The sequence below is a fragment of the Leuresthes tenuis genome, unplaced genomic scaffold (genome assembly GCF_036924035.1).
Source record: "Leuresthes tenuis unplaced genomic scaffold, fLeuTen1.0.hap1 SCAF_5, whole genome shotgun sequence".
NCBI classification, from domain to species: domain Eukaryota; kingdom Metazoa; phylum Chordata; class Actinopteri; order Atheriniformes; family Atherinopsidae; genus Leuresthes; species Leuresthes tenuis.
The window spans coordinates 12,388,382-12,401,590 of record NW_027325359.1 but is presented as its reverse complement, the minus strand read 5'-3'; positions in this window follow the sequence as shown (position 1 = coordinate 12,401,590).

Below are 13,209 nucleotides of genomic sequence, written 5' to 3'. Positions count from 1 at the left end.
ATGCTTTGTGGTATGTTTGGGGCAATGTTTCGCAAAAATAATGTTGATATCCATCCTCCTGACCTAAAATCAATTTCATTGTTATCCATTATTCATTGTTATTGTTTAACAGACAAAGCTTATTGACCTGTGTTCATGGTACTTCTACCTTTCTTATCTTTATAAAATACTTTTTTTTTAATCAAACTATGAAACAGAGATATTTAGCAGAAATTACCCTGACATATTTCCTACACTGGAGATTGATCTATTTCTCTATCACACCATTCCCATCTACAACACATTCTCAACATATAAAATATTGAAACACAAAGGACGCATGGTGACAGTTGTTGAGCCAAAGAACAATCAATGCCAGTAGTGTAAAGCGCTTGCTGTCATTTTAGTGAAATCATGCTCATCTTGACAGCCTTAGTGGACTGATTTTTCTTTTCTTCTTATTGCAAAAACAAAAAACAATGAAAAGTTTGAGCATAATGAGATTGAAAACTAAATACATAGTTTCAAAATGTCTTGATCCATTGCAACAAGTCCAGTGAACAGTGATATGGCACATCAAAGAAAAGCTTTTAACGCAACACTCATTAAAACAGCATTGAAACATCATTTGGAATGGAAAGGAAGAGCACTATTTGATTATAGAGCTAATCTCAGGCAAGAGCATTTATTAAACATATAAGTAATAAAATGATTAAGAGGTAATATGATTTTGAATCTTGCAAATTAAGCTGTGTTGGCTACACTCCCCTCTATTATGTGCTGTAAGATTAGATATGAATGAAGAGAGGCATTCCAATGAGACGGTTCACCTCAGATGAGAGGTGAAATGTCTTCAAGATCCAAGACGAAGTCCAGTTGCCCTTATTCAAGCTGTCAGGATTACCATGACCCGGATGACTGAGAATCTACATCAAAAGATAAGGCCCCACTGACAGGAGCTCAGTATGAAAAAAATCTGAGATATTAATCTGAGTTAATGTCAATTTTTTCAGTATTGCTTCATCTAGTTTTATTTTTGCTTTAAGGAGAAATGTTCTGCTACTCTTCAGAGACATTTGTCAGCTTCTCTTATTGTGAGAGGATCCATTATCTTTAGACTTGAATTTCTGATTTGAATTCCTCTTGTGCCAACCTTGTCAAGATCAAGAACTTTAGACAAAAAAGGGAGATTGGATATAGGTCAATAATTAGCCAACACTTCTGAATCAAGAGTAGGTTTTTTAAGTAAAGGTTTAATTACAGCAACCTTAACAGTCTGAGGTACATATCCTGTCAACAAAGACAGATTGATCAAATCCAATATGGAAGTGTCAATTAAGGGCAAAACCTCCTTAAACAGTCTGTTTGGGATTGGCTCTAAAATACAAGTTGATGGTTTAGAAGAGACTATTGCTGCTGTTAGCTCAGAGAGATCAACTGGGCAGAAACCGTCTAATACAAATCAGGTTCTAATAATACTTCTAAAGCTGCTCTACTTGGTGATACATCAGTGATAATAGTGGGAAGGATTCCATTAATCTTCTCTCTGATGGAAACAATTTTATTGATAAAGAATCTCATGAAATCATCACTGCTGAGAGTTAAAGGAATGCATGGCTCAACAGAGCTCGGACTCTTTGTCAGCCTGGCAACAATGCTGAAAAGAAACCTGGGATTGTTCTTATTCTCTTCTATCAGTGATGAATAATAGGCAGTTCTAGCTTTAAAGGGCTTTCTTATACGCTATTAATTAAACTATCTTTCCAGACTAATTGAGAGTCTTCTAAATTAGAGGAACGCCACTGTCTCTCCAGCGTTCTTGCAGTCTGCTTTAACGCGCATATCTGTGGGGATTATACCAAGGAGCCAACTTCTTCTGACTGATTACCTTCCTTTTCAGAGGGGCAACATTGTCCAGTGTTGTACGCATTGAAACTATAACTCTCTATTAACTTACTCTTATTGTTTTTGCATTAAACAATGATGCGGACATCGAGATGGACACAGATCCAGAGATAAATTTTCATATTCACGGGTCATTTTAGTGCAGGTGTACCCAAAATTGTTTCAGTTTAAGTTTTGTTAATGTCTTTTCCCATTCCTGTTCATAAAGTATACTATAGGAGATAGGAGGAAATAGCCTAAATCCAACTTAGAAACGTTGACTAATTTTACACCGAAGTGATTACTGTGTCGCACTCATTCCTGTTAGTCACGGCCATCAATCAGCTGTTTTGCAGGTTACCAGTAATCAGATATTTCGTACACGGCCAGAGTTTTTATAATCCTCAACAGCCAGAAAGAAGTTGACTTCTAAAGTTAAGCAAACCGGTGTTAATTCAACCGCAAGAGGACATCATCAGAGAAGTTTGAAGAAGAGTTGATGGTAGCTGTGCGCATGCTAACTCGTTCATCTAATTTATCCCTTATTCATGTGAGACAGAGGAACAGCCTCGCGTTTACTATAAATTTCAGTGTGCATCCCACTTCTGTTTGTATGCATGTTGCCTTTTTAGCTCGGTTTAGTTTTCGAGATGAGGGCCTACGTCACGACGGTAAGTGTGTTTGGTTTAGGCTGGTGTCGTGTTTGTGCTGGATGTCTGCTTCTAGATCAAAGCAACTCATACATATCTGTTGCGATAAAACAGCAAGTCAAGAGTTTAAAGTGGAGTCGAGTGTTATCGAGACCAAGGGGAAGCCCTTTTTCAGACATTTGATCTGATTTTAAGTTTAAACGAGTAGAAGGTTTACATTAGCAAGACTCTTATCAGTGAATATAGTTTACTTCACATGTTTGGTGGTCTGCAGCTGGGCTGATTAAATTATTTAGTTTAGAACTAAAAGTGTTAAAAGTTGATAGATGCACATGTGGATTTATTTATGCTATTTTAAATTGTGCTACTTGAATTTCACTATATTCTAAAATAAATGTTTGATTTTTCTCCACTACATTTATTAGAAAACTAGCTGACTTTTCATTGTATTATGAATAATATTATATATAAACTGTTATGCAGCATGTCAAGGCACCTATGAGTGTAGAATACAATACTTATCCAATAAGTATCTCCCCCCCCAGTACCTGGACAAAAGATGTCAAAGTGGCAGGGATTCTTCGGGTAACTGGACAGGACAAGGATCCATCAGTCACAAACAGAAGGTATTACTCATTCACCCTTTGTCTCCATGCCCTCCATAATTTGTCCTGACTACTTACAGGAAAGATTAGCTCCATCCATCTACCCCCATTCACTGTCCTCTACTGAAGCTTTTCCACCCATCTTTATGTACGTGTCCAGCTGCAGAACAAAATGTCACGTGTTTGGTTTAGTTTCTTTTCCTCTAATGTAACTTGACAATTTTTTAGCTCAATTAAGGCAAATTCCAAATGCAGATCTGGTAAGATGGCACCTTTGTGATGTCATATTCATGTTAATGGCTCAAACGGTGACGGCAGCCGTCAGTTCAGGGGAAAGGAAATCGCACCAGTTTCATACAAATGCTGATCAGAATATGGTGTTGTTGTTTTTTTTTTCCATCTGTATATTATATTGTACGTTTTCTTTAATACACATTCATTCATTACATGTTTGTCTGTCTTTTATTTTAAAAAAACAGCTCGTTAACGGTGCCCAAACCTCCCGAAACGGTTGACAGCATGTCAACATGTGATCACAATTTTCCTAACAAGCCTTTTCAGAAACACTTTTCTACACTTGTGTGGATCCTTGTTAAACTAAAAGTGAGGTGAACAACGACCATCTGACTTCTTTTAGTTTCCCTGCCTCATTACCATATGCTGTAGCTCATTACAGTCACCTCGAATTAAAGAGAACTGTACAGCTTTGTTTCTCGGGCCTTATACACTAAGGGCAATCTGTAATGGTCACCAAACAATAACCAGAGGTGTTGGGTGAGATTTAGCTAAATCGAATCATATGATCCAGGTTTTATAATTTGTCAGAGCTCACAAAGATATTATTTTGGTCTACGTGGAAATGAACACAAGCTTCATAGTGTCCTCTTTGTGGCTCTTATATAAACATGTTGATTTATCATCCATTTATTTAGGATTAAAAAACAACTGATTAAATGTTAAGTGATTGATGAAAACTGAAGCAAAGTAAATGTGATTTTCCATCACTTTAATTGAACAGGCTGCAGCTATTTAATTTGCCACCTGAGGGCAGTAGCATTACTACTCTTCTACCTACTGCTTGTAAATGCTTTCTACTATTAAGGATCAACAAGTAGGTGCTTTTCTGTAAAGGTTGTGACAGAGATTTAAGGATTTCAGCATGTATTTTCATTACTGAAAGTATGTGTAATGTGTTTGTCGTATTTCAAGAGGAGAGCTTTTCAAGTAAATTTGAATTTCATCAATAACAAAGGTAAAACATACCAAAACACAACTTTTATCAATTGTCAAACTCTAAAGAGGTTTGATTTATTTCATTCGGTTTTGTTTTACCTCTTACATTTGACCCTACTTTTATGTCAGCTCCTCAAATTAAAACAATGTGTTATTCAAGGCACGCTTTCCCTTTGACCTGCACGATCACAAAGTAAACACTGGTAGCGGTCTGTGTGTCACATTGCCTCCTCCCTTTATTTCATACTCAAAACGTTCAGATTGATCTCTGTGAGGATTTAACAGCTACAAAGTGTTACAGATGGTCGCCACGAGTAGCTCTCGATCCTGGAGGTTTATCATCTCCAGCACGCTCAGGTCACATCATGATGTGTTAATGCAGCCCCGCAGAGAGCAGCCTCCTTGGTAGCACTGTTGCAGGCAATGCGCTGTGACAGTGATTTGGTAATAACAGTGCCATTCTTCCTCTAAAGCTTGATTCACATTTGGGCCAGTGAAGTTAAACTGAAAGCAGCTGAAATTCAAAATCTGGCAAATATCAACCTGACAAAATCACTAAATACATTAAAGATGGCTTTTATTCAAAGGACAAAGATTACTGAAAGAAACGTTTTTCTCTGTGAATTTGTGATATGAATTGACAGTTTCTGGAAGAATGCCTTTCAGCACTTCTTTGATTATTTTCTATTTTAATTGCTGCTGCCAGGACAGCCTTGAAAAAACTTTTGGATTCTCCCTGTAGTTAACGGATCTTAACAGAAGAAACAAATGCTGAAAAAACCTAGATTTGAGAATGCTCTTTTGTGCTCAATATGTTATGAGTTACTGGGGTGGGATGTTCTCTTCCCTTTGCTGCTGGAGGAGATAGTCTAAAAGCTCTTGATGTAAAGGGTCAATGCAAAGGCTTCAAAGTATTTACCTCTTTGCTCGAATGTAGTCTTGCACCACCACATCTCTTCTTTCCTCATAAAAATTCCTACAAGGAAAAAGAGAAGGAGTGACGGATGGGGGAGATGTGAGGCTCAGGGGTTTCCGTGCTCAGTTTGTTTTAGCCCTCTCTTTGGAGAGGAAACTTTAATTGCTTAATGATTTATGAGTGGTTAGCCTCCCACGGGAATTAGATAGTCTTTTTTTTGTCTGCATGTAATAACCAACCTTTTAAGATAAAACTTTGGTTTCCACTTAGTTTGTGTTTATCCAGTGTGGAAGGTGTTAGGTCCGTTGGGGAGTTGCAGTGCCCGGAGAAGCCCCTGTGGACCATTTATCAGAAACTCTTCCAGGGGCAGATTATTCACATCTGCTGCCACAAAACCACAAAACCCATCCTGAAACTGTGAGAAGCTAAAGCATACAATCAACAGCAGAGTTTACTATACAAACAGCAAGCCAAAATAATGCTGCAGCTCTCTGTAACAGGAATCTTTTTGTGGTATAGAACATTTGAGCCATCCCATAGCTGCAGTGTCCCACAGATTTAGTCGCTTTGGACTCAACCAGGCAGTTTTCATGACGCACAGTGTGGTGCCCATGACCCATAGTGAAGCAGGAAGTGAGCTGGGAAAGCCAGGAAATTAATCTGTAGGGATGAGCTGTTTCTCAGGCCAAACATCACCACTGAGAAAGATCTCTTGTGCCCTGTGACTCACTTGTAGAGCATGTGTTTTCAGTCTGTAGGACTCGAATATAGCTGACGACTATAACTAGATGGCCCATGCTGTCCCATGTGAAAAGACCACAAAGTGCTCTTTGGTTACAATGCAGAAGAGTTATGTTAAGTGGCTAACGATGAGCTGAGTGACGACTGTTTGAGTCCTCTTCAATTTTCCAGGTTACACCCCGTGAGTTTGTGTTTCAAAGTTTCTTCGCAGCTGGAAGCTAATGCAGTGCTTAACTCCTCGTTGCACACCAGCTTTTATCACCCTGCGGCCTTTGCTGTCGAGCCATCATCTCTGCCTGTCAATCACCTCCAGAGTGACACAGTGCACATGTGTCCTCAAGAGGTCAAGTGTTGTGTATGTCTGACCTTTGAGCTCTGCCGCAGGAGGCCTTCATGTGCAAATGCAATGAACAAGACTAGACTTGAGTACGCAATAAATCAGAGGGGTGCTTCACCGTCCCCATATTCGCATGATTCATAATTAGAAGCATATTGCAGAGAGGAGGGACAAAAAGATGCTCTCTAGCAAAGAGGTTGAGGGTTAAAAACACAGGCTGAACAAACCTGAAGGGTGTTAAAATGGAGCCAGTAGACAGGCTCACTGCATGTTGACTCCTTGACTGCTCACAGGTGGAGTAAAAAGCGGAACTTTGGCCCCCAAATATGCACTATCATATCTATCTATTGAAACTGCGATTTGACCCACCTACTCATTGATTACGTTCTCTCTGTTCACCTGTTTTAATCTGACCAAGTTTTCACCCATGTGCCAGTGCAACTTTCCTTTCCTTCACTGTCTGTTTATGTTGGCATGTCAAAAAGCCACACCAGACATTTCCACACTGTAATAAACAAAAGTTTTATTAGTGGGAGTCAGTGTATGATGTGAGCCGTCTTGAGGCTGTTACTATGGCAATAGACCACAGAGATGCATGTCAGGCAGCTGGCAGACCATCAGCTGTTTAGTGGCCTCTGTCAGCTGATGGGAAAAATGGAACATAAGGCCAGAGAATGACAGCAGATTAGCAAAACATGTGAACAGCTACTGTAGCATGCTTGCTCTGATAGACTTATCTTGGGCTTGTTTTAAGGTTTGATTCTGGCTTTGCACAGTCTGCTGCTGCATTACATATGAAGCGTAACAGCTACAGTCAGTTGCAGAGTTCAGCGATTTAGACAAAATTAGGTCAAAATTTCACAGATTTAATGCTTAATGTCTGTTGCTGTTGGTAATGTAAAAGAGTGTTGTGTGACTTTGCCAAGTTCTAAAACAGCCTTTAACAGTTTCACAGATTATAGTTTGCTGGTCGGTCAGACAGTGATTGTTCCCAAGTTGTTGTTGAGGGTTGGGTCCCAGGGACTTGGAACCTCTGTTTCAAACACTCCAGTCCCTCAAACTTTATCTTTCTCACACTTTTGATCAGGTTTGACCACCGCAGTTGCACATGCCAAACACAACAGTATGAGCATTTAAATAAATGAAACTAAGAAAATATATAATAGAGGATATGATATAATAGTAAAGGCTGGCCCAGAGCCAGAGACCCCATTAGAAGGAGCTCAGGGCAGGAAGATATTCCTACACATACATGTTATTGAAAACACAACGGCTTATCGAATCTTGTGAAGAAACATGATTCACTTCATTGTTTATTTTTGGTATTTCGAGTTAATTGCTTAAATTGTTGTTTGATGTTCCAGTAAGTTGCACTTGAAAAACATTTTTATTCTCGACAGTACCACCCTGTGTCTTGCCCGTGGTGTTTCTCAGTTGCACCTCACTGCTATGTGACATCTAAAAACAGATGTCGCTGCTTTGAGATCGTTCATTATTCATGCTCTTTTGGTTTCTTGTGAGTCAAAAACTATAACTAAATTGTCTTTGCTGACTGGCAATCTGGGATTGTTAAGAGGGACGTTTTACTGGGCAAAGTGATGTATGATGTGTTCCTTCCTCTTCAGCCACCCGCTCCTTTCCACATGGCCCTGCAGAGGAGTTGTGGTGCTGGCTTATGACCACAACAGGAGACTGATCTTCATTGGATGTCCCACTGGACAGAATCACTATATCAAGCGTATTTTGATTTATGGGAACTTGTCACTGGAAGTTATATGAGTGAGGTGGACTTTGGTTTTTATAAAAGCCAACATGACCATTCACATGGACGAGTCTGTTAGGAATGAATTTGTCCTTTCTTTCTTTCTTTTTTGCTTGTCAGCATGTGTGTAATTTTGCTTTGGCTCCAGTCCTTTACAGTTCTTAACAGTCTTTTCATTGGTCCAAAAGTGTGTGCAGAAATTTGATTTACAGTGCAGGCAGCAGCTTTCTTTTAGAAGGATCATTTAACACTGTAAGCTAAAGTGCCAACTCTAAAATATGACCTATAAGAAATTTTTGCTGAAAGCTGATATATAGGCTGATTTACAGCCTGGGCCTTGCTAACGATGGCCCTTAATGAGCAGCTTAAGCATCTACTTGTTTATGGAGCAGACTGATTGACAGGTCAACTGATGGAAAAATAAAGTAGCGAATGAGGAATTGGATCTGTCCCCTTTTTGCCATATCAGCAGGACCCTAATGTAGTGGGGTGAACTTTGAAGTGCCCTAATGGTCTTCATGGTCCCTTAACCATGCAGGCTTCTATTAGGGGTGTCAGTGGAGCCTGGCTGGAGCAGCGTGACCCATTAGGTTTAATGAGTACTGCCCAGGGCACACTGGGCTGCTCTTCTTCCTCTCTGTTTATTTATCATCTAGCTTTTTTTTTGACAAGAAGGAGTTGCAGGGGCAAGACTAGGTGTGAGTCTGTTTTATCCTTGGGTTTATCAGATCAGTGACCAGCAGATTCAGTCTGCATCAGTGAGATGGTCCAATAGGGAACAAGATGAGAGACTGATGAGATTAATGTTGACTTGGTTGGTATTTTGCATTTGTTTACTGTGAAAAACTCCTCTGAAAAGACCAGAACCAATATTAACTTTGTGTTTTATCATGTCAGCTAAAATAATGTCCTCTCGGATTTTCTTTCACTGTCAGAAACTTAAAAATGTTTCGTAGTCACACTTTTACTTTGCCCCTTTTAGAATAAAATGAATTGTGTAAATTATAATTGGGATTGTTTCTAAATATTAAGAAGGACCCAACAAACTAGGGTTGAGTGTCAGACAAGCCAGCATAATCAGAAAGTTTCAGAGGGTACACTTCAAAACGTTATTGAATAATACTTTTGATTGGATTTATAGGGTGAATAGAGAACATTGCCAGTGTTTGCTAGTTTTTCAGCACACTGTGTATTGTCAAAACACTGTTAATGGTTATGGTGCTGTTTATATATAATTTTATTACATAGCCTCATTTTTAAAAATAAGTGCACATGGTATCGGTATTTGCTGAAATAAACAGGATAAGGGTCATGCATAATTCAGCAAGACGAGGCCAAACCACATATCGCAACATGTAACACGACAGGATGTGCCACAGTAGTATTCCCATAGTAAAAGACACGGAACGCTAAACTGCCCTGCATACCGTCCTGGCCTGTAAAAGCTGAAAATTCATGGTGCATTATTATTATCTAATGAAAACTATGGCAAAGTAGCATTCAAACTGTTTAACAGCTGAAATCCTTCATCAAGCAAGAATGATTCAAACATTACTTTCAAAACAACTGGTCCCCGCAGTATTTTCAAAGTAACTGTGACAATTTCTGACATCTAGCGGTCAAGTTGGAAATAGCAACCATCCCGAATGTTGTACACCCACGATGTAGCAACAAATTGTATCTATGTATATACGTATATATATAAATATATATATATATATATACAGTATATATGTGTGCTATATTCCCTGTTGAGGAGAAAACAAGCAACTTTGGTCTCACGCCAAAGACATTTGTTTTTCATCAGCAATTTAAATCGAAGAAAAGCCACATCAGTGTTTATTCTTTTCTGCCCTTGCCTATATCCTAAATTGCTCCAGCTCTTCATGTTTTCACTTTGACATGGTTGGTTGATTCATGCACTGTTGACTGTTCTTTCATTATCTAATTATCATGTCTTTTATGATCCTCCCATCACAAATCTGTACATTCAATCTACAATCTCCACAAAACAGCATCCACAATGACTGATTCCTTGACTTTCTTGTTCTTTGTCTTCCTCTGAACAGTCCTCTTCTTCTACAAACTAACAAAAACGACCGCCATCCTGTGTACAACAACTCTCTGTACAAATGGAAATAGGGTTTATTCCAAGGTAATGAAACCATGATTCATTTAGCAGAGCAGTTGGACACAAATAGAAACCGATTTTAATAAAATGAAATGTCTTTCTCATAGCTCTTTCTTTTTGTTACACACTGCATCTTTAAGGCGGAACTCACATGAGTGGGATGTGATAACAGTCAATGTTTTGGCAGCCCTGACATTTGGCAACAATAAGTCACATGATCAGTCAGGGAATTTGTTTGGCCGCCACCTGGGCTGTCACTTGAAAAGCCAAACTGTTCTACACTTTCCACAGCAGGCTTCACTGGCAAAGCCAAGCAAAAGGCCCACAGTTGAGTTTGGCAACACATGAGCTCACCCCATTCAGTGAATGAGAGGTGTCATCATCAAAATCTGATACAGAGACGTGTTATTCCTGCTTGAAAGAATCCTCTGTTCTTCTAGTTGAACTGGAGGTGACAACAACTTCTTTAGAGCTTTGTCATTCTCCTACGGTCATCATTAATTACACTTAAACTCTTGCACAACTGTGGGAAAGACAATTTGTTGCTTGGAGCCTGCACAAATGGTTGAAAAACATAAAATAATGTTTGCATGATGACATTTCTGGTATGATGTGAATTAGCTTATTTATTCTTAGCCATGCCTTTTCTTTGTCTTAAACTATGAGCCATCCTATGTGGCTGTGCTTTCTGTAGGGGATAAAACAAGGGGTGGAGTGACTGTTTTTTCACTGTAGGGGAAGAGATTTTTAAATGTTTATTGAAATGTTTTTTTTCTAGGGGCTGTTTTGTTCTGCTAGTGTGTATTGTTAAAACATAGAACATCTGTGTGAAATCAACTTGTGGACTGTATTACATCTGAGTTTTCTGGTACCCAGGTGCTGCCACATTGTTACCCAAAGACCACCTAAAGGTATGTAATGGCATTGTTAGGCCTAACTTTGGGCCTAATAGCTAGGACAGAGCAACCCATTGAAGCTGCTGATATGAGAAAAACAATGGACTCACATATTAATACCTACATCCATGTGTACACACACACTTTCATCTCAATTAAATGATCATTCTAAGGGTTTTATATAGTTTGCTTGAATACTTTAATTGTATTAGTCTCTCCACATCTGGATACAACACCCGTCTATGTTCTTTGGTCTTTATTAGTAAGCAGTTCACAGACGGATTGTATCTGAAGTTATAGTTCACATCCATAATCATCAGCACCTTTTCTTTTCTCTTTACCACACAACCAATGAAAAATTCTATAAATAATATATTCGAGATACTTACTCTTTTTGAATGAGCTTATTTGAAAAGTATAACCTCAATTCCAACTAGGTTGGGATGCTGTTTTAAATGTTAAAATTTCATAAAACAATATTTTTATCACAATAAAATATGGAAAACAGGTCAACTGTTGAAAGTGAGACATTCTACAGTTTCCTGAAAAATATTTGATTTGAATTTGAATGGCAGAGGCATGTATAAAAAGAAAAGTTTAGACAAAACGCTGTAAAAGTCGGTGGTAGTAAAAAGAAACAGCAGGAGGAACATGTTGCAACCAATTAGATAATTGACAACAAGTCAGCAACAGGACTGGGTGTAGAAAAAGGGCCTCGGAGAGGGGCAATCTTTCAGAAGTAAAGATGAGCAGAGGGTCAGTAACCTGCTAAAACTGTGTCTACAAATTGTGGAGCAATTTCAAAATAACCACTTTGAATATTTTATCATCTACAATACACAATATCATCAAAAGATCTGTGCCCCAGGATCTATTACAACAGCATGGCTTAATATAAGATGAGTATGGGTGCAGTCCAGGCCTTTCACCAACTAGAAATGTTTGGTGCATTGTGATATGCAAAATAAGACAACCAGGACTGTTGTGCTGCTAGAATTCTGTTTTGAGACCTTTGGTAGAGGAATGAGACAACATTCTAGTACCAAAGGTCCAACTACTGGTCTCTTCAGTTCCCAGACTGTCGTTAAAAGAGACAATCTTCTCTACACAGTTGTAAAGCTTGCCCCTTCCTAACTGTTTTTAGATGTGTTTTAAAATTTGACATGTTTTCCATGTTCTGTTGAGAATAAGATATCGGGAAAGCGGGTTGTAAATAAGTGGCTGCCTATAATCTGCCTCTTACTGCTCGTTTTTGGTTCTACGTGGGCTTAGGTGGCAGACTCTTTCTTGACCAGCAGCAGAAGCTTCCTAATCTGAGAGCACTCCTTATTTCATGCATACCTGCTGTTAATTTATTTGAAAGTCAACGAGATGTAAGTAAGACGTCTTAAAGAATATCCAGTGAAAGATCTATCTAGAAAAACTAGTTTACATTACATATACACTACTCATCGTGGAAATTAGGCAGTGTGACACTTAGAAATGTGAAAAGACAAAATGACACTGATTCTTGGATGTTGAAATGTACAGTGAGTGATCACAGTGGTACATTATGATGTAGTCAAAGTACTGCGTGTGTGCTTTAATCAGATTTGATTGATACTGTCCCAGAATAAGTTACTAACGAGCTGTCACTGTAAATATTTCTAATCCATTGTTTTTTCACATGAGCCCAACCAGTTTAGAACAGGAAGAAGAATGGACCCAAATATTCATGCTTTGACAGAAATCTCTCTAATCGTATAAGATTCCATAAGTTTGAAAATAAGTGTTTGGACCCATCAAAAACAAAATTATCCATACTCATTCAACCGCTGGAGATCCATTTATTTCAAAATCGACTCAAAACCACCATCGATGCAAACAACAAGTTAATTTTGTATAAACAAAGTACAACACCTGAGGAGACCTCGTTGATGCTGTTCGCAATACTAAATATGGACGGACATAGGAGACAGTTCTTGACTACTGGGACTAAATGCTTCCCCACCTGAGACTTCAGGAAAGAGACAGCTGTCCCAGCAAATATCAAAAGACACAAGTGCAATAAGTTATTGCATGATTTGGCACAATCA